Here is a 25,613-nt window from a genome sequence, read left to right as displayed (position 1 = left end):
CCCTTCTTCACATTGTACATTGAGTTCCTTTTTAATCCCCCTTTTGGGGGAAATCTAAACACAAAACACAACCTAAGCTTTGAGTAAATTTTCCCCAAGTGTTGGAATGGTGGGAAGTGGGGTGGGGGATTAATAAACTCAAGAGTGTGAGAAAAGGAAGCCTAGCTCCTCTCTTAGAGGCCAGGCTTCCCAGGACTGAACCTGTTTAAACTGCATGCCTGGGTACAAAGCAGGGAGTGTCCCAATACCCCAGTTCCCATGGACCTCTCCTTAAGGCTAGATATGGAAAATCTGAAAATTATGCCTTGTATCCACTAGATATAAATTCCCACGTGCCAAAGAAAGTAAAACTTTCTGGCATTAAAAATATGCATTCTGAAAATCATCTTCAAATGTGGCTTTGCTTCTTCCTGGGTTCTGAGTGCTAAAGTTGCCTTATCTACCCCTAGACCTAGGCTTGTTTTGCCCTAGTCTCTGATGTTTGTGTTCTCCCAGTTCTAATATGATTCTGGTTTTTTGTTTGTTTGTTTTTAGCTTGTGACTTTGCTCTTCACTATGAATGTAATTGATGGGTTGCCCACTTAGTTCCAACTGATAGCTTGGCTAACCCGATTCCAATTTCCCAGCTCTTGACCACTGGCTTCTGAGTACTGATCCAGGTGTAGCTCTATCTTATACCTGCCTTTATACAGGCCCAGCCTTGCCCAGATCTCCTTGTTGTCCCTTTGCCTGTTTTCCACAATCCCTTGTCACCCATGACCTGGTATGACAATACCTACAAATTCCTTTTTTCATTCTTGCTTTAAATTGGATCTCGTTTTCTATAACTTTACTTATAAAATCTAGTTTAATGGAATTCTCAAGAATTTGTTATCCAAGAGTTTATTTTCTTTAGGAAAATCAGATCTGGCTTTGAACAGGTTTTTTTAAAGAACTTCTCAATTATTCTTATGCCAGAAGAGACCCTAGAGATACCTAGTCAGCATTCTATAATGAAATCACTGAATTTGTCTCAGCAATCCCTACCGCAGATACAAATTTCTAAAGCAGCAATCAAAACTGAAGAAGGGGACTAAGCCAAGTGAGTTCTGCCTCAGTGGATCGAATGACAGAAAGGCAGAAAGTCTGGAGGGTAAAAGATGGTAAATGCACAGCATAGTCTGGATATCCACGACAAATAGACTGATGAAAGAATAGTAGGATCTGCTATAGAACCACAAATTATGCATGAACCTAAGGATGACAAGAGAGCTAGCATGTTATCAGTGTGATTTCTATCAAAAAGAAGGTTTAGAAAGAAGGATTTGGGAACTATAAATTCAAGAGTCTCATATCTCTTCTGGCAAAGCTGGTGAAATCTGTAATAAAAGATAAGATTTGTAAATTTGTAAATAAATATAACCCATTAGGAGAATGTCCACCTTGTTCCTATAAAGGAAAATCATGTCTGACAAAAGGTTGGTGGGGGAAGACTTGTGGAAAAGTGAAGATCAATAGATTTGATTTAATTAGGTCATTTAAAAATCTACATACCAGCTAGGTGTCACAATGGATAGAGTGCTGGGCCTGGAGTCAGGAAGACCTAAGTTTAAATCTAGCCTCAAACATTTATTAGCTGTCTGACCTTGAGCAAGTGACTTAACCCAGTTTGCCTCAATTTCCTTATCTGAAAAATGAGCTGGAGAAGGAAATGGCAAACCACTCTTGCATCTTTGCCAAGAAAACCCAAAAGAAGGTCATCAAGTTGGTCATGACTTAAACAACTAAACAATAAGAACAAAGATCATTATCAGAGAATGTTTTTATGGATTGGGAATTGCTTTAGAAACATTAAATGAATTAAAAAGTAGCATTTTAGTTAAACATGGACATTTCCTTGGAAGAAGCAATGTGTGAACAGTAATACTCTCCTCCCCAAGATCAGTCTTAATCTAAAAGTTCCCCAATGACCTTGAAAAGGGTGTGTAGCATGAAATCTCTAAGTAGGTAGATGGCCCCAGGTATTCCAGGCAATAAAATGTCAGATCAGTAGGTAGAAACCAAAGGAGGATATCATGAGCCTGTGTAATAGGGTGTCACAGTCCTACTCTGATACCTCCTTATGGCATGGACTCAAATACTGAAAAAAAATTAGGAAAAGCTGCAAAGAAGTTTAAATGTCAAACAAAGGAGATTACATTTGACCCCAGAGGTAATAGGGATCCATTAGAGTAACAAATAATGACCTGGGTTTTAAAAACATTTTGTTAGCCATCTGAAGGATGGATTGTCCTGGAAGAGACAAGGCAGAGAGTCCAATTAGAAGGAAGCTGAAACATAGTACAAGAGTTTATGAGGACATGGAGTACAGTAGTACCTGTATGAAAGGACAAAAAGTAAAATATTCAAGAGATGTGATGGAGAAAGTGATTATAAGATTTGGCAAGTGATTGGATACACATGCTGAGTGATAGTGAAGAATCATGGGCAACACTTAGATACAGAACCTGGAACACTAAGAGGATGGTGTTTCCCTCAACAGTAATAAGACAGTAATAGGAAAATTCAAAAGTGGATTTTGGAGGAAATATAATGAATACTGTTTTGAACATATTGGGTTTCAGATATCTATGGGACATCCAGTTCAAAATGCCCAAAGGGCAACTGGCGATGTAGGCCTGAAGAAAAATGTCCTTGACAACATCCCTGGCAAGTGGTCATCTGGCCTTTTCATTAAGACTTCCAATGAAGAGGAACCCATTCCCTCCCAAGGCAAACAACTCCACTTCAGGATAGCTTCAGTTGGCAGGCAGTCTTTCCTGACCTCAAGCTATTTGCCACATTGCAACTTCTACCTATTGTTCCCAATTCTGACCCCTGGAAACATGACAAGACTTCAGTTAATATATTTAGTATTTGAATACAGCTATCAAACCTCTCCTAAGGTTTTTCCAAGCTAAACATCTCCACTTCTTTTAGCTTTATGCTCACATGACATGAATTCAAGGTTTTTCACCATTCTGGTTTTCCTCCTCTGGGCATTTTTCTTTTTACTGATGTCAATACTAAGAAACATAGCACCCCAATCTGAACACAATACTCCAGATGTGGATAATTGTTCCAGTGTCTTGCTGTGGTTCAAAATGCCCAGCCATTGCTGGGAATCATGAGGAATGTCATTGTAAACTACACAGAAAACATTTTCTTCCACTTATACAAAAGCATATACCTGTGTCGAGAATACTGCAGCTCTGGAAATATATGAGAGCTGAAGATGGTCTTGAGCGGGATATCTTGGTGAAGTTCATGACACAGTCATGGTGACTGATGAAGATTCAAATTCCAAATCATCAAACATTAATTAATCACACATGTAACATCATAAAAGGTCAAGTTGATGATTCAGGTAGCTGTTATCACCCAACCACCAAACCACTTTCCTTCCTTCCTGAGTGAGTTCAGTGCCTGGCCCATGATTTTTTTCTCCTACCCAAGTCCTGTCTTCATCCTGGAATCTTTCAACAAGCATATTGATGCTCCCTCAAGTACCCTAACTTCCTAGTTTCTCAGTCTATTTAATACCCATGATTTACTCTTCATCCCATCTCAGCAGCACACAGAAATGGGCATCCCCTTGATCTTGCCATGACTCACAAGTGTCCCACTTCCATGTTCCTTCCTGAACCCTGAAATTTCTTTATCTGAATTTTTGTCATTCCATCTTTTCCTTTGTCTTCTGACCCCTAACTCTGTTCTTTATCTTTACTTGACGTCCAATCCCTCCACCTCTTAGTTCTTTACCCTGAAGCAGTTACACTCTCCTCCCTTCCTCTTCTTAATCCCTTGGTAAACCAGTTAAACTCTGCACTGTCCTCTCCCATGAGTCCCTCTATCCTATTACTGATCATACCTTGCCAAGCCCTGGACTTGAATTATTCCCACCATCTGCTGCCCTCACTCTTGTTCTTTTTTTTTCCTCACTCTTGTTCTTGCTAGAGAAAGTCACAAAACTGTGCTGAGTCAACTTCAAATTTATGTTACATAATCTTAACTGGGCCTTCACTGTGGCAAAGTAATCTTTTTACACCTCCCTAATTGATTGATTCACTATCCCACTTGAGCAAAGGCTTTTTCAAGTCTTTTCATGCCTCCTCAAACTTCCCATGGCTCCCCATCTCTCCACCCTCTCAGCTGAAAACCTTGTCTCGTATTTCACAGAAAAACAAAACAAAACTGTAGGCCATTTTGCAAGAGCTCCCTCTTCTTCTCTCTTCCTCATCTCACATCATACAGGTGCTTTCCCCCACCATCTCCTCCTTTACCTCTGTGTCGTATGCCAAAGCAATCCCCTCAACATGTGTATGGGATCCCGTTCTATCCCATCTTCTCCAGTGTATTGTCCCTTCTATAATCCCCATTCTTTTACTATTCTTCAATCTCTCCACATCTACTGGCTGTTTCCCTGCTGCCTACAAACACACCAATGTCTTTCCCATCCTTAAAAACTCTCACTTGATGTTTTCATCCCTGTTAGCCTTCATCCTATATATTTCCTTTCTTTTGTGTCTACACTTGGTATCTCTACTTCCATTCCTCTCACTTTCTTCTAAACTCTCTACATCCTGACTTCAGGCCTCATTATTCAAACAAAACTGCTCTCTCCACAGTTGATAATGATCTCTTAAGTACTGAATCTAATGACCTTTTCTTGATCCTCATCCTTCAACCTCTCTGCAGCCTTTGACATTTTTTTTTTTGGTGAGGCAATTGGGGTTAAGTGACTTGCCCAGGGTCACACAGCTAGTAGGTGTAAAGTGTCTGAGGCCGGATTTGAACTCAGGTCCTCCTGACTCCAGGGCTGGTGCTCTATCCACTGTGCCACCTAGCTGCCCAAGCCTTTGACATTGTTGTCACTCTCTTCTTGAGATTCTCTCACCTAGGTTTCCATGGCACTGCTTTCTCTTGATTGTTCTTCTTACTATCTTATTTTATTTTATTTTATTTTATTTTTTAGTGAGGCAATTGGGGTTAAGTGACTTGCCCAGGGTCACACAGCTAGTAAGTGTTAAGTGTCTGAGGCCGGATTTGAACTCAGGTACTCCTGACTCCAGGGCCGGTGCTCTATCCACTGCGACACCTAGTTGCCCTTGTTCTTCCTTTCTGACCACTCTTTTAGAGTCTCTTTTGGTGCATCATCATGCAAGTCATACCTGCTAACCATGGCTATCCCCCAAAGCTGTATCCTGGCCCCTCTTATCTTACTTCTCTAAACTACTTCATTTGGTGATCTTATTAGCTCCCATGGATTCAATTATCATCAGCAGATGATTTTTAGATCTATTTATCCAATCTTAACATCCCTTGACTTCCAATCTTTCACCACCATCTGTCTATTGGAAATCTCAAACTGGACATCCTATAGATATTTCAAAATCAAAATAAACAAAAATGAACTCATTATCTCACCCCCACCCCCCCAAAAAAAACAACCTTCCTTTTTTCCAAACTTCTCTATTACTGTCAGGGATATCACCATCCTCCTACTCACCAAGGCTTATAACCTTAGTGTCATATTCAACTCCTCATTCTCTCTCACTCCCCCCATATCCTACCAGTTACCAAGTCCTGTCAATTCTATCTTTCCAGCATCTTTTGTATATGCCCCCTTCTCTCATTTGATATGGCCACCACCCCTGTTCAGCCTCATATTCCCCACACCTGTAATACTGCAATAGCCTTCTGATTGATTTCCCTGTCTTGTCTCTTCCTACTCTAGTCTATCCTTCATTCAGCTGCCAAAGTGATCTTCTGACTGTGTCATTTCCCTGCTCAACACATTCCACTGGCTCCCAATCACCTCCAGGACCAAATAGAAAATCCTCTGTTTGGCTTTTAAAGCCTATTATAACCCAGCCCTTTTTGGTCTTCTCATACTTCACTTCCCTCCACATACTCCACAAGCCAGTGGCACTGGCTTGCTTGTTCTTTCTCACCTAAGACACTCTTATCTTCAGACCTTATGCATTTTCCCGAACTGTCTCCCATGCCCGGAATGTTCTCCTTCCTCACCTCTGACTCTTGGCTTTGCTGGCTTCCTTCATCTCAGCTGAAATCTTTCATTCTGCAAGAAGCCTTTCCTGGTCCACCTTAAGGCAAATGCCTTCCCTCCAAGATTATCTCCTTTTAATTTCGTACATATCATGTTTGTACATAGTTATTGGCATATTTTCTCTTTCATTAGAATGTGAGCTCCTTGAGGTCAGAGACAATTTTTTGCCCTTCTTTGTCTTTTTTTTTCTCTTTTTTTGGGGGGGTGAGGCAATTGGGGTTAAGTGACTTGCCCAGGGTCACACAGCTAGTAAGTGTCAAGTGTCTGAGGCCAGATTTGAACTCAGGTCCTCCTGAATCCAAGGCTGGTGCTTTTTTCCACTGCGCCACATAGCTGCCCCTGCCTTTCTTTGTAAATTAAACTCTTGGCCCACTGCTGATCATATAGGAAGCACTTAATAAATTATCATTGACTAACTGGGTGAGGTCATTATGGACATCTTCACCCAGTTCTTGAGAAGAAGAATTAAAGGAGCACCCCTTGTAGCTTAGAGGAAGTGACCATTCATTTCCCTATTCAAAAATGTTCATTCAGGTTGGATCAGAGGAAGTCACTTTTGAATGCATAATTTTAGACAGCAAAGAGGGTTCACTTATGGAGCTGATTAGCTCCAAGAACCAATGTGTTGTAAATCTACATAAATGCAAAAAGGATGGGCAAAAATTCATGAATGATACACCTATGGTAGGTTATACCATACAAGAAAGATGATCATTTCATCAGGAGGAGAATTCTTCTCCAGCATCAACTCACCAATGCAGATCTTAACCAGTCTATGACTTAATAAATAAGGATGACATTGGGCCAATCAATACCTCTCTCTGCCTATTTCCCCATCTGGGAAATAGGGAACAAAGATAAAAGTTTCTTCCTGCACATTAATTGCACAACAAAGAAGACTATTATAGGACAAAGAAACAACAGAAAGTGACCTTCAGGGCAAAAGACACATAGAAAGGAAGAGTGAGAACATTTGAAAGTAGGATGCTTAGTAGAAAAGGATTTGCAGAAGTAATTTATGGCTAGCCCAGAGATTAAGGAGAGAAGTATAATGTAAGAAATTAAGACACTGTGGGAGAATGATTGCTTTAGTGAAGAAAAAACCAGACGTGTGTAATTCTTTACAAATAGAATGTGCTATGAAATAAGACTTTTACAATCATAGAATTAAATGAAATATGGAAGGAAGCTTTATGTAGTTAAAGAAGCAGTAAATTTAGATTCAAAAGTGTGTTGTTGTTTAGTTGTGTCTGACTCTTTGTGATCCCATTTGGGGTTTTCTTGGTAAAGACACTAGAGTGGTTTGCCATTTCCTTCTCCACCTCATTTTGTAGATGAGAAAATTGAGGCAGACAGGGTTATATGACTTGCTCATGCTCACACAGTTAGTGTCTATGTCCAGATTTTAACTCAGGTCTTTCTGACTCCAGGCCTGGGCACTCTATCTATCACCTAGCTACCCCTTAGAGTCAAAAAACCTGGGCTCATATGCTGTCTGTTCCACCTCTGTGACCTTGTCACTTAACCTCTCAAGACCTCAGTTTTATCAACTGTAAAATGGAGGGGGTTTGTACAGATAAGAAAACCAAGCTCTTGAGAGGTTGGCCTCTGAGATCCATTATAACTGGAAATCGACAATTCTTAAAAATTCTAAAGTTGCTGGAGACACATAAAAGTTTAGTGAATTGTCTGGGATCATAAAGTGTATGAGTGAATGAAGAGGGATTTGACACAGGGCTCTCTTACTGCCTGTCTGTCACTCTATTATAAAGGAAAATGAAACATGTTTAGGAGCATACCCCTATGTTCTTCAGGAAAGACAACCACAACCTGCCCTATCTTCCCCTAGTGCTCCCTGTCAGAGATGTTATGTTCCTGGGCTAGATGGGCCAGAGAGTTGCCTTAGGAATGGATGCTGGATCTTCATGTCTATGGCAGGTGATTTGGGGGATGGGGGACCAGACTTATGATTTCTTTAGTGGAGGAAGTTCCCCTTCCCTGATGCAAACATGAGTTGCCCTTAGAGAGTGTTAGGCAAGTGATAGTGCTTTAGAAATGGAAGGATCTGCTATCAAAGGACTTCCTGTGACATCACAAAAAGATGTTAGAGAGCTACTTGTTTCTCACAGAAATCACAGAATTCAAGAGCTGGAGGGGGTGGGGGGCATGAGAGATCATCAACTCCCAGGACCAATAAAATGAGGAACTAGGGAAAAGGGAGGTGAACAACGATATTCCATAGTTAAATGGGGAAAGGAATGTTTGGGTATTCTTTCTGTGCTCACTGTGATATTACATGAAACCCAGGCTGTCCTCCAGTAATTCAGTAATTAGCCAATATGGGTTCAGGGACTTCCAGCTCATTTTAATGTTAACCCAAGTAAGAGGACAACATGCTAGGAAAGGCCAACTCATTATCTAGGAGCCATGATCACAAGGCCTATTTCCAAATCAAGTAACATCAAAGATCTTGGGGTTCTTTGGTGTTTGAAACTGTCTGTGCTTGTTTGTGGACTCCCCATGGTCCTTTCCCCCCTTTGCATGGCTATTCGATTCTCCCTTCTCCATCATCCACCCAATATCCTTTCAGTAGCCAAGTCCTGTCAACTTGACCTCCATAATATCTCTCCCATTTTTCCCTTTTCTCCAGTCGCATCGCTACTATCTTAATTCAGGGCCTCGTTCCTCCTTCTCTGGATTATTGCAGTTGCCTGTAATAGGTATCCTCCCCTCTAGTCTCTCCTCTCCCTAATCCATCTTCTGCATAGCTATTAAAATTATTTTCCTTAAGAAAACACATCTGGGGGGCAGCTAGGTGGCGCAGTGGATAAAGCACCAGCCCTGGATTCAGGAAGACCTGAGTTCAAATCCAATCTCAAACATTTGACACTTACTAGCTGTGTGACCCTGGGCAAGTCACTTAACCCTCATTGCCCTGAAAAAAAACAATAACACGTCTGATCATGTTACTCCCATATTTAATGATTCTCTATTGCATTTAGGATAAAATAGAAAATTGTCTGCCTGGAACTCAAAGGCTTCCACAATCTGGTCCCTAACCTACCTTTCCAGGACTGTTTTATGTTATGCTCTTTTATGAGCTCTATTCCAGGCAAACTGGATGCTTTACTCTGCCCTGAATCTTTTCACAGATGGTCCCTGGTGTCCTCAGTTCCTCCTTTTAAAATCCCTAGCTTCCTTCAAAACACAACTTAGGGGGGCAGCTAGGTGGTGCAGTGGATAGAGCACTGGCCCTGGAGTCAGGAGTACCTGAGTTCAAATCTGGCCTCAGACACTTAACACTTACTAGCTGTGTGACCCTGGGCAAGTCACTTAACCCCAATTGCCTCACTAAAAAAAAAAAAAAAACCACAACTTAGATGCCATGTCATATGTGGGGGCCTTTCCTTATACCCTTAAGTAGTGAATGCTTTCTCCTTCTGGAAAGTCATTTGGTATTACTTTGTATTTTCTACTTATTTATTTGTGTACATGTTGTATGCCACCAACAGACGACTGTAAGCTCCTTGAAAGCAGGCAGGGACTGTTTGTCTTGTATCCCCAGTACTAGGCATATATCGGGCACCTAATAATAATTTATGGAACTGAATGGAATCCAGATGTGACAATAACTAAGCACAGGCATGTCTTTTGCTCCAACTGGTCACATGTGTGTCATTTCACTGTTTACAGCCTGCCGGCTTTCCAACCATATACATCTTTCACCAGCAAGCAGGAACATGCTAGTTTGTATATTAATTGCTACTTGGAGAAGATTCTCATATTTGACAGTTCTGTCTTATGGCTTTAGGGATCATTACCTACAATGGAAAGGGTAAGATTTGGCCTGGAAGTAGAATGATGTTTCTGATCTCTCTTTCTCCCTGTCTTTTCCTAGGCAAAACCCGTGAAATAAGAGGCCAATATTTGGCTAGAGTTCTATGACCCAGGAGACCCTGTTCTCTTCCTTAATGGTGTTTGAAAAGGCCCTCAAGGTGCTGTGTATCCCCAAATAGCCTGTCTGCCAGTGATTTGGAAACCCCACAGAGGCTCCTTGCCTCTTCAGTCCTTTGTTAGGAATCCAAATCCCTCCAGGCAGCTGCCAAAGATGAGAGCACACTGGCAACGCCCTAGTTTGTGCACTGTTTAATAGACACTAATACCCCCAGCCAGGGCACTCTGGGCAGATCTCATAATTTTACAGACAAGTTTCAACAATCACATAAATAGATCAGAGTATTTTCCCAAACAATACCTTTGTGGCAGAAAACAGCCAGGGAATGGGATAGGGTGACTGACGTGGGCGGACTCAAGAAAAGACGTGGTAAGTTGCATGGATTCCTGGGTGCTTGTTTATTTGAGTTCTTTACTATTTTTCTAAGGGTCTTTTCTGGGGGTATGTGAAGAAGAAGAATGGGATTGCAAGGATGCACTCTTTCTTTTTTATTCTTTATGCCCAAGAGGAAGTTTCTAGTCTGAGGTGATAGAAAACCAGTGAATTGAGATCATTGTCCCCCAGATTCAAACTCCAGAGCACTCTCAGGAGTCTGAAAACTGAGATCCTCTCAATTAACTAATCAATGAGCATTTATTAAAAGGCTGATTATGCTCCAGGCACTGTGCTAATTGCTGGAGTTACAAAAGACAAGAAGAAAAGAGAAGAGAAGAGAAGAGGAAAGGGAAGGGAAGGGAAGAAGAGAAGAGAAGAGAAGAGAAGAGAAGAGAAGAGAAGAGAAGAGAAGAGAAGAGAAGAGAAGAGAAGAGAAGAGAAGAGAAGAGAAGAGAAGAGAAGAGAAGAGAAAAGAAAAAAAGATTTTGCTCTCAAGGTTCTTACAGTCTATTGTGGGAGTCAACATGTACATATATAAATGCATTCAGAATAGATACAAAATACATACAAATTGGCTATAACGTATTTAATGAGGGAGAGTTCTAGAAGTTTGGGACAGAGTGTGGTTCAAGAGATGCTTCATGGAGAAAGTGCTGCTGGAGCTATATCTTAGCAGACATAAGGAATTCTATGAGGCAGGTATAAGGAAAGAAAGCATTCTAGGCATGGAGGAAAGTCAATCCAACATCTTGGAGACAGAAGATGGAGTTTTGTGTGAGGAACTGAAAGAAGGCAAGTTCATATAGACACTATAAAGGATGGCATGAAGAGTAATATGTGATAAGAGAAGAAAAATTGATTGTGGCCAGATTGCAAAAGGACTTTAAAAGACATAATGAAGAACTTTCTATTTGATTATAGAAGTAATCAGGAGCCACAAGGTTTACTGAACAGAAAAGTGACATGATAAGACCTGAATTAAGGAAAATAAGTATGGTGGCTATATGAAGGATTGAGTTGAGTTGAGTTGAGTAGGTAGAAATTTGAAGCAGGGATATGAACTATTAGGTTATTGCAATAGTCACTATTGCAGTGGTGACCAGGGCCCAACCTAAGTTGGTGGCTGTGTGAGTGGTGAGAAAGAGATAGATGCAACAAATATTGTAGGGGTAGAATTACAAGATTCAGCAATTCGGATATATGGTGAGAGGAAGAGTGAGGAATTGAGTATGACACCAAGGCTGCAAGCCTGGAGGACTGGATAAATGGTAGAGCCTCAACAGAAATATGAAATTTCAGAAGAGGTTATGGAATCAGGGAGATGAGATATCTATAGGACATCCAGTTTAAAATGACCAATAAGCAGTTAGTGATGCAGGTATTATTGTTTCAGAAGAGAAACAATGGCTAGATATATAGATTTGTTGATTCATCTGCATAGATTTGATAATTCAATTCATGGGAGTTGATAATGTCAATAGGAGACTGTTGAGAAAGAAGAGTAGAGCACCGGCCCTGGATTCAGGAGGACCTGAGTTCAAATCCAGCCTCAAATACTTCACACTTACTAGCTCTGTGACCCTGGGCAAGTCACTTAACCCTCATTGCCCTGCAAAAAAAAAAAAAAGAGGGTGAGGGTAAAGGGAAGTGTTAAAGATGCCACTAATTTACTGTATGATCTTGGACATATGATAGGATCACAAATCTAGAACTGGAAAGGACCTTAGAGAACATCTAGTTCAACCCCCTTATTTTACAAGGGAGGATACTGAGGACTATGGAGCTTGAAGTGACTTGTCTGAAATAACATAAATGGGAAGTAATAGCTTCACCCACTTTAGGCCTCAATTTCCTTTTCTGAAAAAAATGAAAGGGTTGGGTTAAGTGATCTCAAGGGTCCTGTCTACTTCATTGGTTGCCTAATGTAAAGACATATGGATAATCCTCATATGAAAAATAGAGAATCACAACATAATGATCAGTTCCCTACTGAATACACACTTGATTTGTTCAAGCCCTAGTTGATGGTTACCAACCTCTTTGGGGACTATGAAAAACTATCACAGTTTGATTTATCTTGTGATCTACTCCTAAATAGAGAAAAGTGTTTTATGGCATGGATTTGCTTTTTAAATCAAAGTGAATCAAAAATTAATGTTGATTAATATTAAGGCCCCCTAGAGATACTTATGGGTGTCATCAACCATAAATTGGCAGTCTCTGACTTCACTGAACGTCATACTGTGTCATCCTTAACAGCATCAATGAGATATGCTTGCAGGAAATCTTTGAAAATGGTGGGGCGGGGCAGCTAGGTGGTACAGTGCATAAAGCACAGGCCCTGGATTCAGAAGGATCTGAGTTCAAATCTGGCATCAGACACTTGCAATTTACTAGCTGTGTGACTCCAAGCACTTAACCTCATTGCCCTGAAAAAAAAAAATTGTGGGTAAAGAGATTCAGCTCTGAAATGGGCTGTTTTCCCCATTTCATGGAGGGGAAGTATAACTGTGTGAACTTGGGGATAAAAGAGAGACTAGTTCATCCTTCTATTGACCCATTGGGGTTATTTGAATGGTCCATTAATAATTCACCACTATTGAGGGATAAAGATAGGACCACTTCAACCAGGACATCCTTTGTCCTTCTATCAGACACTACTGTGTTGTGGTGAAAAGTAAACTGTATTTGGAATCATGAGGTCTAGGTTGAATCCTGGCTCTTCCCTTTACTTCCCCATGACCTTGAGCAAGTCACTCTCCTTCTGTTTCTTCCTCTATAAAATAAGCAAAATTGAACTGTATTACTTCTAAGATCCCTTCCAGACCTAAAACCAAAACAAATCAGATGAACACACAGAAAACAACTATGTAAAGGAAACTGAACATTTGTCTCTAACAAAAGTGAAGGCAGCATACAGAGTAAAACAGGATACATCAGGAGATAATGGAATGTTGCTACTTCCTAAGAAATGATGAATATTTAAGGAAGCATGGAATTACTCCTGCAAACTGATGAAAGTGAAGTACAAAGAAGAAAATAACATAAACAATGATGACAAAAATACAAATAGAAAAAAAATGAAATGATACTGAACTATGTAATTCTAATGACCAAGGTTGGTTCTGGAGAAAAGATAAAAAGTGTACCTCCTTCTTTCACTGGAAGGTTGTTAAAATTTTGTTTTTCAAAATATTTGTTACAAAGAAAGACTTGCTGATTAGGGGTGGAGGGATAAATATATTCACAAATTATTATGATGGCAAAAACAAACTATATCAAATAAATTTCTTTTAAGACCTTGCTTTGTCCCTGCCTTTTTAAGGGAAAGTTTTCTCAGCAGAGTACAACTATATTTTCTGAGAGAAGGAACAATTTTTCTGGCATAATAGACCAAGATTACCTTGACTTCTCAAAGTCTGTGACAAAAAACTGAAATGTATACAAATGCCTATGACTTCATGAACTTTAAAATTAAAATGTCATTTGATATATAGAATTTAAATATTGTATGAATATGTATAATTTTTGCATTCATGTAGAGAGTAATAAACATTATTGAGTCCCGAAAAGATGCTTGGTTTTGAAAAATGTCATTATTCAATTACGAATAAATTCAGAAGTTAAAATTTATCATATGGACTATAGTAATCTAGTGTTTGATAAACCCAAAGATCCAAGCTTTGAGGTCAAGAACTCACTATTTATTTGACAAAAATTTCTGGGAAAGCTGGAAAGTAATTTGGCAGAAACTAGGTATAGACCAACATCTCCCACCATATACCAAGATACAGTCCAAATGAATTTATGATTTAAACATAAAGGGCAATATCATAAGTAAATAGGAAAGCATGGAATATTTTGCCTGTTATAAGGGAAGAATTTATCACCAAACAATAGGTGAAGAACATTATGGGATGCAAAATGGATCATTTTGATTGCATCAAATTAAAAAGGGGTTGTACAAACAAAACCAATGCATATAAGATTAGAAGGAAAACAGAAAAGTTGGGGGGAATTTTTATAGCAAGATTCTTTAATAAAGGCCTCATTTCTCAAATTTATAAGAATACAAGTGACTCCCTGATTGATAAATGATCAAAAGATATGAACAGATGAAGAAATTAAAGCTATCTATAGCTAAATGAAAAAAATGTTCTAAACTACTATTGATTACAGAAATGCAAATTAAAACAAATCATACTTATCAGATTGACTAATATGACAGAAAAGGAAAATGACAAATGTTGGAGGGGATGTGGAAAAATTAGGACACTACTGCACTGTTGGTGGAGTTATGAACTGATCCAACCATTCTGGAGAGCAATTTGGAACTCTGCACAAAGGTTTATAAAACTGTGCATGCCCTTTGACCTAGCAATACTACTACTACTACATCTGTATCCCAAAGAAATTTTTTTAAAAAGGAAAAGAATCTATATATACAAAAACATTTAGAGCAGCTCTTTTTGTGGTGTCAAAGAATTGGAAATTGAGGAGTTGCCCATCAATTAGGAAATGGCTGAACAAGTTGTGGTATATGGTTGTTATGGAATATTATTGTGCAATAAAAAGTGACAAGTAGTAGTCTTTCAGAAAAACCTGGGAATTACATGAACTGATACAAAGTAAAATAAGCAGAACCAGAGAACATTGTACACAGCAATAGCAATATAGTAAAATGATGATCAACTGTGAATGACAGCTATTTTCAGCAATACAATCCAAAATAATTCCAAAGGACTCATGATGGAAAACAAGATCCACCTCCAGAGAAAGAACTGATAGCATCTGAATAAAGATAGAAACATACTTTTAAAAAAAACTTTATTATTCTTGGGGGGTTTTTGGTCTGTATTTTCTTTTGCAACATGGCTAATATGGAAATTTTTTGCATCACTGCACATGTATAATCTACATCAAATTGTTTGTCCTCTCAAGGAGGGGGGAGAAAAGAGAGAGAGAATTATTAACTCAAAATTTTAAAAAAAACAAAAATTTAAAATTTATTTACGTGTAATTGAGAAAAATAAAATAAAAATTAAATGTAAAAAATAAAATTACTATATGCCTCCAAATACTATGTACCACAGAAAAATACACAGAAGCAAAAAAAAATCTAATTAAATAAGTGAATAACATTTTTTAAAAAGAAGGAACTATTGCAATAAAGGTAATTGTTTTGTTGTAATTTAGCATTTTATTTTTCCCCAATTACATGTAAAAACAATTTTAACATGCATTTTTAAAACTTTGTGTTCCAAATTCTCTTCCTTCCCCCCTCCCCATCCCCTTTTGAGAAGGCAAGCAATTCAATATTAGTTATACATGTGTAGTCATGAAAAACATTTCCATATTAATCAAATGAGGGTAATCTTGGAAACTAGATGCCATCACCATAGTGCTGTAGGAAGGGGGTTGGATTGAAGCTTAAAGTATCTCCTGAACCAGCAGTCAGTAGGTCAATAGATCTGACCAGTAGGTCAGATGGCATCTCCCATTTAATTGTCTCGAGTTTTAGAGTTGTTACATCCCTGAGTAGCTGACCAGTGGGGCCAGTGTCCTGAGGAAGAAACCTAGGCTTGAGGGATGGCCACCTAAGCACATCTGTGGTCAGAGACTATCAAGATGTCCCTAGGGGGCAGCTAGGTAGCACAGTGGATAAAACACCAGCCCTGGATTCAGGAGGAACTGAGTTCAAATCTGGCCTCAGACACTTGATACTTACTAGCTGTATGACCCTGGGCAAGTCACTTAACCCTCATTGCTCTGAAAAAAAAAAAATGTCCCTGGTGAAGTTAGAGTACCTCTGAGGATATTTAGCTGCAACCCGCAGCAGGGTGTACTCACTAAAGAACCTTAGACTCCTGACTTGGGAACCCTGCTTCATATCTGTCATTCAAGTTCCAGCATCTCAGAACTGGAAGGGACCTTAGAGACCATTTAGTGTCCATTGCTGAGCAAGACTCCCTTCCACAGCATTTCTGATAAGTGGCCAGCTAGTCTCTGAAGGCCTCAAATGAGGGGGAATCCACTACTATAAAAAAGCCAACCAATTTCACTTTTGCATAGGTCTAACTATTTTTCCAGAAATCAATCCTAAATTTTCCTCTTTACAATGTCCGCCCACAGCTCCCAGTCCTTCCCTTTGGGGCTAAGCAGGCAAGTCTAACTTCTCCTGAAGTTGACAACTCTTCAGATATTAATAGATAATGCCTAATATTCATATAGTGCGTTAAAGTTGGCCAAGCACTTTACTATGTTATCACAACTGTGTGAAGTGGGTACTATTATTATCATCACTTTTTTTTTACAGACAACTAAACTTTGGTTTAAAAAATTAATTGATTTTTCCAGGGTCACATAGCCTTTAAGTGTCTAAGGTAGAATTAAAACCCAGGTCTTCCTAATTCCAAACCCATCTAAAACTTACCAGCAGCTATCATGTTCCCCCCAGGTTTTGTCTTCTTCATCCTCCCCTTCTTCAAATGATCCTCATAAGGCATAAACTCAAGGTCCTTCATCAGTGTAGTTCCTCTTCTCTGGGCACTCCAGTTTATAAATGTCCTCCCTAAAAAATGATGCCAAGAATTGAATGCAGCATTTCCGATGTGGTCTGTCCAGGGACAGGTAGTTGGTGATACTCTGCTTTTCTTCCTAACACCTAAGACGGCACTCATTTGGAGGGGCTGCTATATCACCTTGATGACTTGTATGGGGCTTGTATCTTTCCAAAGTTCCAAAGATTTTCCAGAAAAACTATTGTCTAGCCATGCCTCTCTCATCTTGTACCTATGAAATTGATTTAGGGGCAGCTAGGTGGCACAGTGGATAGAGCACCGGCCCTGGAGTCAGGAGTACCTGAGTTCAAATCCAGCCTTAGACACTTAACACTTACTAGCTGTGTGACCCTGGGCAAGTCACTTAACCCCAATTGCCTCACTAAAAAAAAAAAAAAGATTTAAACAAAAATCAGGCACAAGATTTCACATTTACCAGGATCACATTTCTCCTCGTTTGAGTTAACTCAACTTTCTAAACCATCAAAATATTTTTTGGATTTTGGTTCTGTGATCCAGCAGGCTAGCTATCCTCCTAAGCTTTGTTTCATCCACAGATGCAATCTCAACCCATCTATGCCTTAATCCGAGTCATTGATAAAAACGTTAGAGGTCATGGTCAAGCACAGATACTTGAGGTACCCCAAAAGAGATCTTTTTCCAGGTTGATAAACTAGGTCCTCATTGGATCCAGCTATTCAACCAGTTCAACATTCTTAAATGGATTGTTATCTAGCCCACATCTCTCCCCCTTGTCCACACAAGTAGCAATGGAAGTCTTTTCTCCTGCTAGGGAAGGAATGGACAGAAATGAAAGATGCATTTTTCAGAATATGACCTGAAGAGCTTGGTGGTTCATTGGGCATGACTGTTTTGAGCTGCTCAGTTGAGAGAAGTGAGCAATTCTCACCACATGGATGATTCCACGCTACTTTGGATAGTTTTGGTGAAGTGGGCACATCTTGTATATGGAACTTCAGTTCCTCCCTTATTCTTTTTCTCTGGACTCAGCTCTAATTGACTAGTACTTGGAATTTCCAGTCCCAGCAGACATTTTTTAGCTGTGATAAGTATACCTGCCAGCCACTCAGCCAAGCTGATGTTCCTCTCAGCTGACCCTGGGGAAAACTGTGGGCCAAAGTGATCTAGAACTACCTACTTCTAGATGTTACTGCACCTCCCAGAATTGCATCTGGGATCATGCCATGGTGAAGGGGAACAGAGGCAAGAGAAAGAGGAAGAGGAAATTTGATGTGCAATTTTATCTTCAGTGAACCCCCCCTTCCCCTTGGCTCTTGAAACTCCTCAACTCTATTTTAATTCAGTGTACTCTCAGATTCCCAAAAGCCATGTGTGGTAAAAATTATTTGTGGTAAAGATTAATATCACAAGTTTTAGCTGAATTATTTGGGAGGGGCCACACCTGGCCCACCCTGAGATTACTTATGCTACTGAGGTCAGAAGGAGAACTCTCCATGAGCAGCTTCTTAAAGACCTCCCCTTTTGGGGGAGGAAAGATTGAATGCGACCTGAAGGGAGACGAGGCACTTCAGTAGGTTAAGCTCTCAGGCTCTGCCAGAAGGAGGGACGTTCTCTCTGGTGGTTGACTGAGGTTGTGGGGAGCTTGAGCAACCTTTGACTGGCAGGCTGTTCAGGCTTGGGTGAGTTACTTACTGAAAACCCTAAATTCCTTTGAACCAGCTTAGGCTAAGTTTAGAGTTAAGAGCTTCTATCTGTATTTCTATTTTCCCATTTCCTTATCTTTGATTTTTATTAGTTTAACCTTTGTTTAATCAACTCCTGAGTAATAAAATCTGATCCTTTTGTGAACTAAAGCTTAGAGGCTCCTTTCTTATTGGCCTGGAAGAAGTATCCAAAAAGAATAGTTCAGAGGGGAGATTAAACCTTAAAAAGGTCCCTCATATTTCCAGGACCCCAGTATTAAGGTGGGTCACCCAAATAGCTCTCAGTATATCCAATTTTGGTGCTCACACATGGCAACCTCTAAAACCCTAGGAATGCAAAGGTCTTCCTGTTAGTATGTACTGGTGAGTGGTTTCTTTTTAAAGGATGTCAGAGAGTACAAAGAAAAGTATCTTAGATTGCCAGTTAGTGACCCCAGTCTAACAATCTAATCTTAGACAATTCACTTAACCTTTCTAAGCTTTATTTTTATCATCTGTTAAACTGTTCCTGAATTCTTCTCACCTCTCTCTTTCCCTTGTCTTCTCAATGACATTTCTATTTAGTTTTTTTATTTCACACTCCTCTCCTTCCAGCTGTACTCTGCTCCAACTTGTCTGCTCCCCTGTTGTACTTAGTATCAATCTCTTCATTACAAATATCAGTCATGGAATCCTTGAGTCTCAGAGTTAGGAGAGACTGTAGAATCCACTCATTCCAACCTATACCCCAAATCATGACTTCTCTTTACATCTCCAACAAGTGGACACCCAGCCTCTGTTTAAAGACCTCTAATGATGGGGGAACACATTACCTCATTCTAATTTTTGTAATCTCTACTTCTTAGTATATTTCCTAATGTTGAGCCAAAATCTGCCTCAGTAATTTCCACTCATTAGTCCTAGAACTGCCAAGCAAAATAAGTCTAATTCCTCTTTCACACAAGAATCTTTCAAATATTTTGAGAACACTATCATTTCCCTACTCAATATTGTCTTGCCCAGATTAAACATTCTAAGTTCCTTCAACCCATACTGATATGGCATGGTTCCAAGTCCAATAACCATCTTGGTTCAATCCTCTTCACAAACTCTACCCCTACAATATAATCAGTTTGTCAATGACTAAAAGTGAACACCCACTCGAGTTGTGGGCTGACCAAAAAAGGAGAAAAACAATTAGGGGGATGGCACATCAATCCCCTCCTTGCTCTGGTCATCATACTTCTTTATGTACCCTAAGCACACAACTATCTTTTTGGCTGCCATGTCACACCATTGACTCACACTGACATTGAGTACACTAAAATCCCCTCACTTTTTTATTAGCATGAACTATTGAGTCTAATCACATGTCTCATTTGTGCTTATTTTCAGAACTACATGTGGAAGTGTAATTTTGTTAACTTCAGTCTACCATTCCAGCCTGTCAACATCTTCATGAATCTCAATTCCATCATCCAATGTCAATTTTATTGCTTCTAGCTTTGCATGATATACAAATTTGATAAGCATGCCAACTATATTTTCTTTGGAAAAATGTTACCTGTTAGAGGGTCAAGGACAAAGCACTGGGGCTGTGGAGGGAGGAGCAACTTAACTGAAAACCTCAGTCTATATTAATGTTCAATTCTCTATGTGTCGCTCTTCAGTTCATTTATTCAACCAATTCTGAATCTACCCAAGGGGTACTATGATTCAGGCCACACCTTTATAACTTGTCCATAAGGATATAATGAAAGACTTGGTAAAATGCTGTTTCCATCCAGATATACATTGTTTATTGCATTTTCCTAATCTATATATCTAGAAAGGAAAGAAGGTTACTTTGTCATAACTTGCTCTTAAAGAGCTCTTATTCTCTTCCTAGGTCCTTTCCAACCATTTCCTAAATAATGCAGCCTAGTACTTTATTGTGAACCAGTCTAGCTCACTATACTATGACTAAAAGTATATACCTTCTTTTAACATTTACCCATCACCAGACCCACAACACCATTCACACTGTCTGTGATTGTTTAAAAATTATGGATATCTTACCAATGAAATCCACCAATTCTTTCAGCACTTTTGGAAGTACAGTTCATCCAGGACTGTACTTACTGAGGATAGCTAAATCACTTATCACTACCTCCTTATTTATCTTGGGTTTTACTTTCTTCATCCTGACCTTTTCACTAACCATTATCTTAAATATACATAAGATTTATCTAGAGCAAAAATTCACATAGAAGTCATGAAAGAGTTATTCATCATAAAACTTTTTTCCATTATTTTTATAATCCCCAGTTGTCCCTTTTAGAATGGTCTCACTGAATCAGTAGTTTTGAAGACCTCTTGCATAAAATAGGTGTGGAAATTATTTAGAAAACTGATTTGATATTCTTTGGAATGACAAGTTTTGCTTATTGTAGCCTAGTACAGTACCACTTTGAAGTAGGCTTTTCAATAACTGCTTGTTGATTGAGTGGGAGAGTAGCGTTAGGTGCTGTGACAACATGTCTGTGTTGAAGTAATAGTAGAGTTGAGAGGACCTGAGTTCAAATCCAGTCTCAGACACTTGACACTTACTAGCTGTGTGACCCAGGGCAAGTCACTTAACCCTCATTGCCCTGCAAAATTTAAATGTATATATATATGTGTGTCTGTGTGATTTTTGACTTTTCTCAGGAAAAAACTGAACAGCTTTTTAAAAAATGTTGAAAAAGTTAACTAGACATGATCTGTTCCTGCTTTATAAGTCTAGACTCTAAATGTAGGAGGGGTCGGAGATTTTGCAATCTCAGAATCAGAGATCTGAAATTAGAAGGAACCTCAAAGGCCATCTGGTCTAATCCCCTTATCTTACATGAGGCTGAGGAAGCTTAAATAATGTAGCCAAAGTTACACAGTCAATATCAGAGGCAGAATTTGTAGCCATGTGCTCTGAATTCAAAGCCAATGCTCTTTCTACTGTAGATTTCGGGTGGGGACCAGGTGTCTCCAAAGAGGGCAGTTCTTCCAAGGAACCCCCACCCACCCCATGCTATAAGGTCCCATTTTCAAGTCTCTTACTTAAGAGAATAGCAAACTTCAATTTCACATTCAAAAAGAATAGCAACTTCAATTTTACATTAAAAAGACTAGACAAAAGCTTTCACATGCCCCGTTCCCTGGTGGGAGAATTCAAGGACTCCTTCATCACCCTGGGGACCAGACATCAACTATTTAAATGTCAAGTTTAACAAGCAAGTCTAATTAACTCAAAGCCTGAAATAATCTCCAACTGGGTATACAATGCTTCCTGAACATTTATTCCTGGGGTCCTGCCTGGAGTGATCTCTCTGTCAGTGGTCTTTGAAAGCTTTCCAGGATTCATCTGACATGGACACATGATCCCAGGTACCACGCATCAGGGGACAGGCATCATAACTAATATACAATTGTTAGAGAGGTGAAAAAATGGGGCATTCTTGTAGAGGAAAACTGATTACAGTCTTTTAGCTCCCCTGCCCATCTGGCTTCATTTAAAGACAATAATATCCTGACATATGGTCTCTAGCGGGGAGGAGGGAAGGGATTACAAAATAGACCCTATGAATCTTTGCTGAAGTCTAGCTTTGTTGACCAACACAATACAGTCTGTGGTGAGGATTATTCTTAAATTGCTTTTTTAAAAAATCCACCAGGAGTCAAGGTCTTTGAGTTTGGGTCCAGCTCTGCTGTTGATTCATTACCCTCCCTCTACCACTGTCTGACAAGACTTCCTTCCTTGGACCAGAAGCCAGGGATAATGACATGCATTTGCCTTGCAGCCATGTGGCAAATATTAATTAATGTTTACACAAGGATTAGAGATTTACAGACAAAAAGGTAGTGTTCTAGGCTAGAGTTAGGGATTATTACTTTATTATTGCAATTTCCACAATGAACCAGATTTGGAATAAGGCTTAGCCAGGCATAGTGAGAAAGGCACTGGCCTTGGAGTGAGGAAAACCTAGGTTCAAATCCTACCTCAAACACTTACTGGCTATGTGAGCCTGGATAGGTCATTAAATCTTTCTGTCCCAGTTTTCTTATTTGTAAAATGAGAAATTTGGACTCAGTGAAACTATAATGTATATTCTACATTCCTAGGTAGACCTCCTGATATAGAAGAGAGAGTCAAATTTTCTTCCCAACTCTGTCACCTATTAACAATATGACCTAGATCAAATTACTTAACCACTTGAATCTAATATCTTCCCCAAATTTGGAACAACATAGGAATAATAATAATATCCTGTATATCTCACTGGGTTACAGTGATAATTAAACAAAGTAATGAATGTGGAAATGCTTTGAAAACTGTGAAGTACAATAATAATCCCTTAAGGGATTATAATTGTTATTACTTAAAATCTTAATGCCAAATAAACTTCCTCTTTTTTTCCTCTTCAGGACACAAATTAAGGAAAGTGTAATTAACCTTAAGAGAAACAGGATAATCTCTTGGTGACACAGTGGTTTCATCAGTGTGGCATACCAATTGTATTGTGTGCTCTTGTCAGAATAGGCTCTCGGAAAGAAGGCAACTCAGAAACATTCTGGCCTCATTAACCACTCTGCTTTCTCTGATAAAATTCCCATTTCAAAGATATATGGAACTGATTCAAATTTATAGGAATAAGAGCCATTTCCCAATTAACATGAAAAGGAGCTGAACAGGTGGTTTTCTAAAGAAGACATCTAAGCAGTTAATAGCCACCTGTAAAAATGCTCCAAATCACTGTTACCTGGATTTCACACAAGGTGTTTTGTGTAGATCTTAGGGGTGATTCTAGATGGGTGGAAAGAGGAATTACTTGTAAAAAGTAGTGGAGCATCCACCTTACACTCATTTAATTGGCCGACATGATACATTAATACACTGATGTCTGAGGTGTGCCCTGGAAAGCAATTTGGAGCTATGCCCAAATGTCACTAAACTTGGACCCAGTGATACCACTATTAAGCCTATTTTTCAAAGAAATTCAAAAAATAGGAAACAGACTCATATGTACAAAAATATTTATAGGAGTTTTTTTGCGTGATGACAAAGAACTGAAAATAAGGGGGTGGCCATCATCAGGGGAAACGGATGACTAAATTGTGATATATGAATGGAATTGGGTTATTATTCTACCTTGGGAAAGAATGAAAGGAACTCTCTTACAAAGCTTATGAGAGCACTGAGAATGTGTGGAAAGAAAAGAGGAATGGGTTTCAGACAGAGCTTTAGGGTACACCAAAACAAAGCATGGGACAGGGATAAGAAAATGATATCACTGCCACTGATTCCACACTGGAACAATCCCATAGGAGTCCTGTTTTCCTCAAACTTGTTCTTGTCCTTGGAGCTTTTGTGCCTTATCTAAAAGACACAGAATTAAGGAAGCAAAATGGATAAATGTGAACATCAGGTAGATGTAACCAAAGAGCTGCCTTTTTGGGCAGTGTATATCCAAGGCAGTTGGTCTGCATTAAGCTCTACCAGCAGAAGTCGTGATCAACAGAGGGTCAAAGCTGGGAATATGGTCAGTCTTTTACTAAGGAGGTTAGTCTTAAAGAGACAAAAGAGGCACTAATGATATGAAGGTGCTGGGGTTCAAGTTCAAGCTCTTGACAATGAATGAATGTATAATTCCCTGTTCAGAAATGATGGTGGCTTGACCAGGATGACTATGGAAATCTTGTCAGCCACTGTGCCACCTGGAACAGAGACGATGACTTCCATAACTCCCATCCTCAGTCTCCACTACTCTAATTGGTTAGTGCCTCACCTGGCCCACTCTATCAGACCAAGCCAACTCCAATCATGCTCCACTTCACATCTTACCAACCTTTTTACTGCCATGTATCTTTTAGCCATCACTTTCCAGTTTTTGTACCATAATCTAATCAATACTGTCATGGCTACTAGAGAGTCATTCTACTTTCCTCTGACTCTACTCACCATCCCTGTAACTTTCCATATCTAACTACTCCTTCCAGACCACCTTTTCCATTCATGTGTTGTTTCCTCCTATTAGAATGTAAAGTCCTTGAGGAAGGAACCATTTTCTTTCATATTTGTATTACTAGCACTTATCAGTGTTTGGTATATGGTAAAAGCACTTAATTAATGCTTTTTCTTTCTTTCATTCATTTATTAATTTATTCCCTATGGCCCAGACTAGAGTATATCCAGGCAGGCAACCATTGAAGCTTAATCATGGCTGGGGTTGGGAGGGACTACTCACTGGAGCTAGCCTGATTAGAGTGGGTGGGCTGCACATGGGAAGAATAGCTAGTAATTTCAGATCGCAGACTAGATCCAGGCTGACAGGACTGAGGACAGAATTACTGAATCTAAAGAGTGATGAAGCAGGAAGCTAAGGGTGGGCCCCAATAGAACAACTGGAATTGTTTCCAGATGAACTTGTCCTAATGGAGACAGACTGTGTAGCTCAGGGCTTCCTTAAGGAGCCCCAACCTAGGGGTTAATATGTTAGGTTTACAGAATCTCAAAATCTTTGAGCAGCCATCTAGTCCAATCCATTCCTGAACAAGAATATCCTCAATGACCTTCAACCTATCAACAAACACTTATTAAGTGACTACTATGTGCCAGGCACTGGAGATATAAAAAGAGGCAACAGACAGTCCCTACCCTCCAGGAGCTTACAGTCTATTCCTGACAACTGGTCCATCTGGGGGAGGGGGGGGAGCAGGATCGTATTGAGAGAGAATCCACTATTCACCAAGGGAAGATTTTTCTATTTTGAAATAATTCATCGTTGGAAGGATTTCCTTGTATCAAGCCTAAATTTTCCTCTTTTGAAGCTTCTATCCAGTGCTCCTAGATCTGCCCTATAAGGCCAAGGAGAACAAGTCTAATTGCCCTTTCATATGGCAGCCCTTCAGGTACTCAAAGACAGCTGCCATCTTCCCCTAATTCTTTTCTTCTCACAGCT

The sequence above is a fragment of the Dromiciops gliroides genome, chromosome 6 (genome assembly GCF_019393635.1).
Source record: "Dromiciops gliroides isolate mDroGli1 chromosome 6, mDroGli1.pri, whole genome shotgun sequence".
Lineage (NCBI taxonomy): Eukaryota > Metazoa > Chordata > Mammalia > Microbiotheria > Microbiotheriidae > Dromiciops > Dromiciops gliroides.
This window is presented reverse-complemented; position numbering follows the sequence as displayed.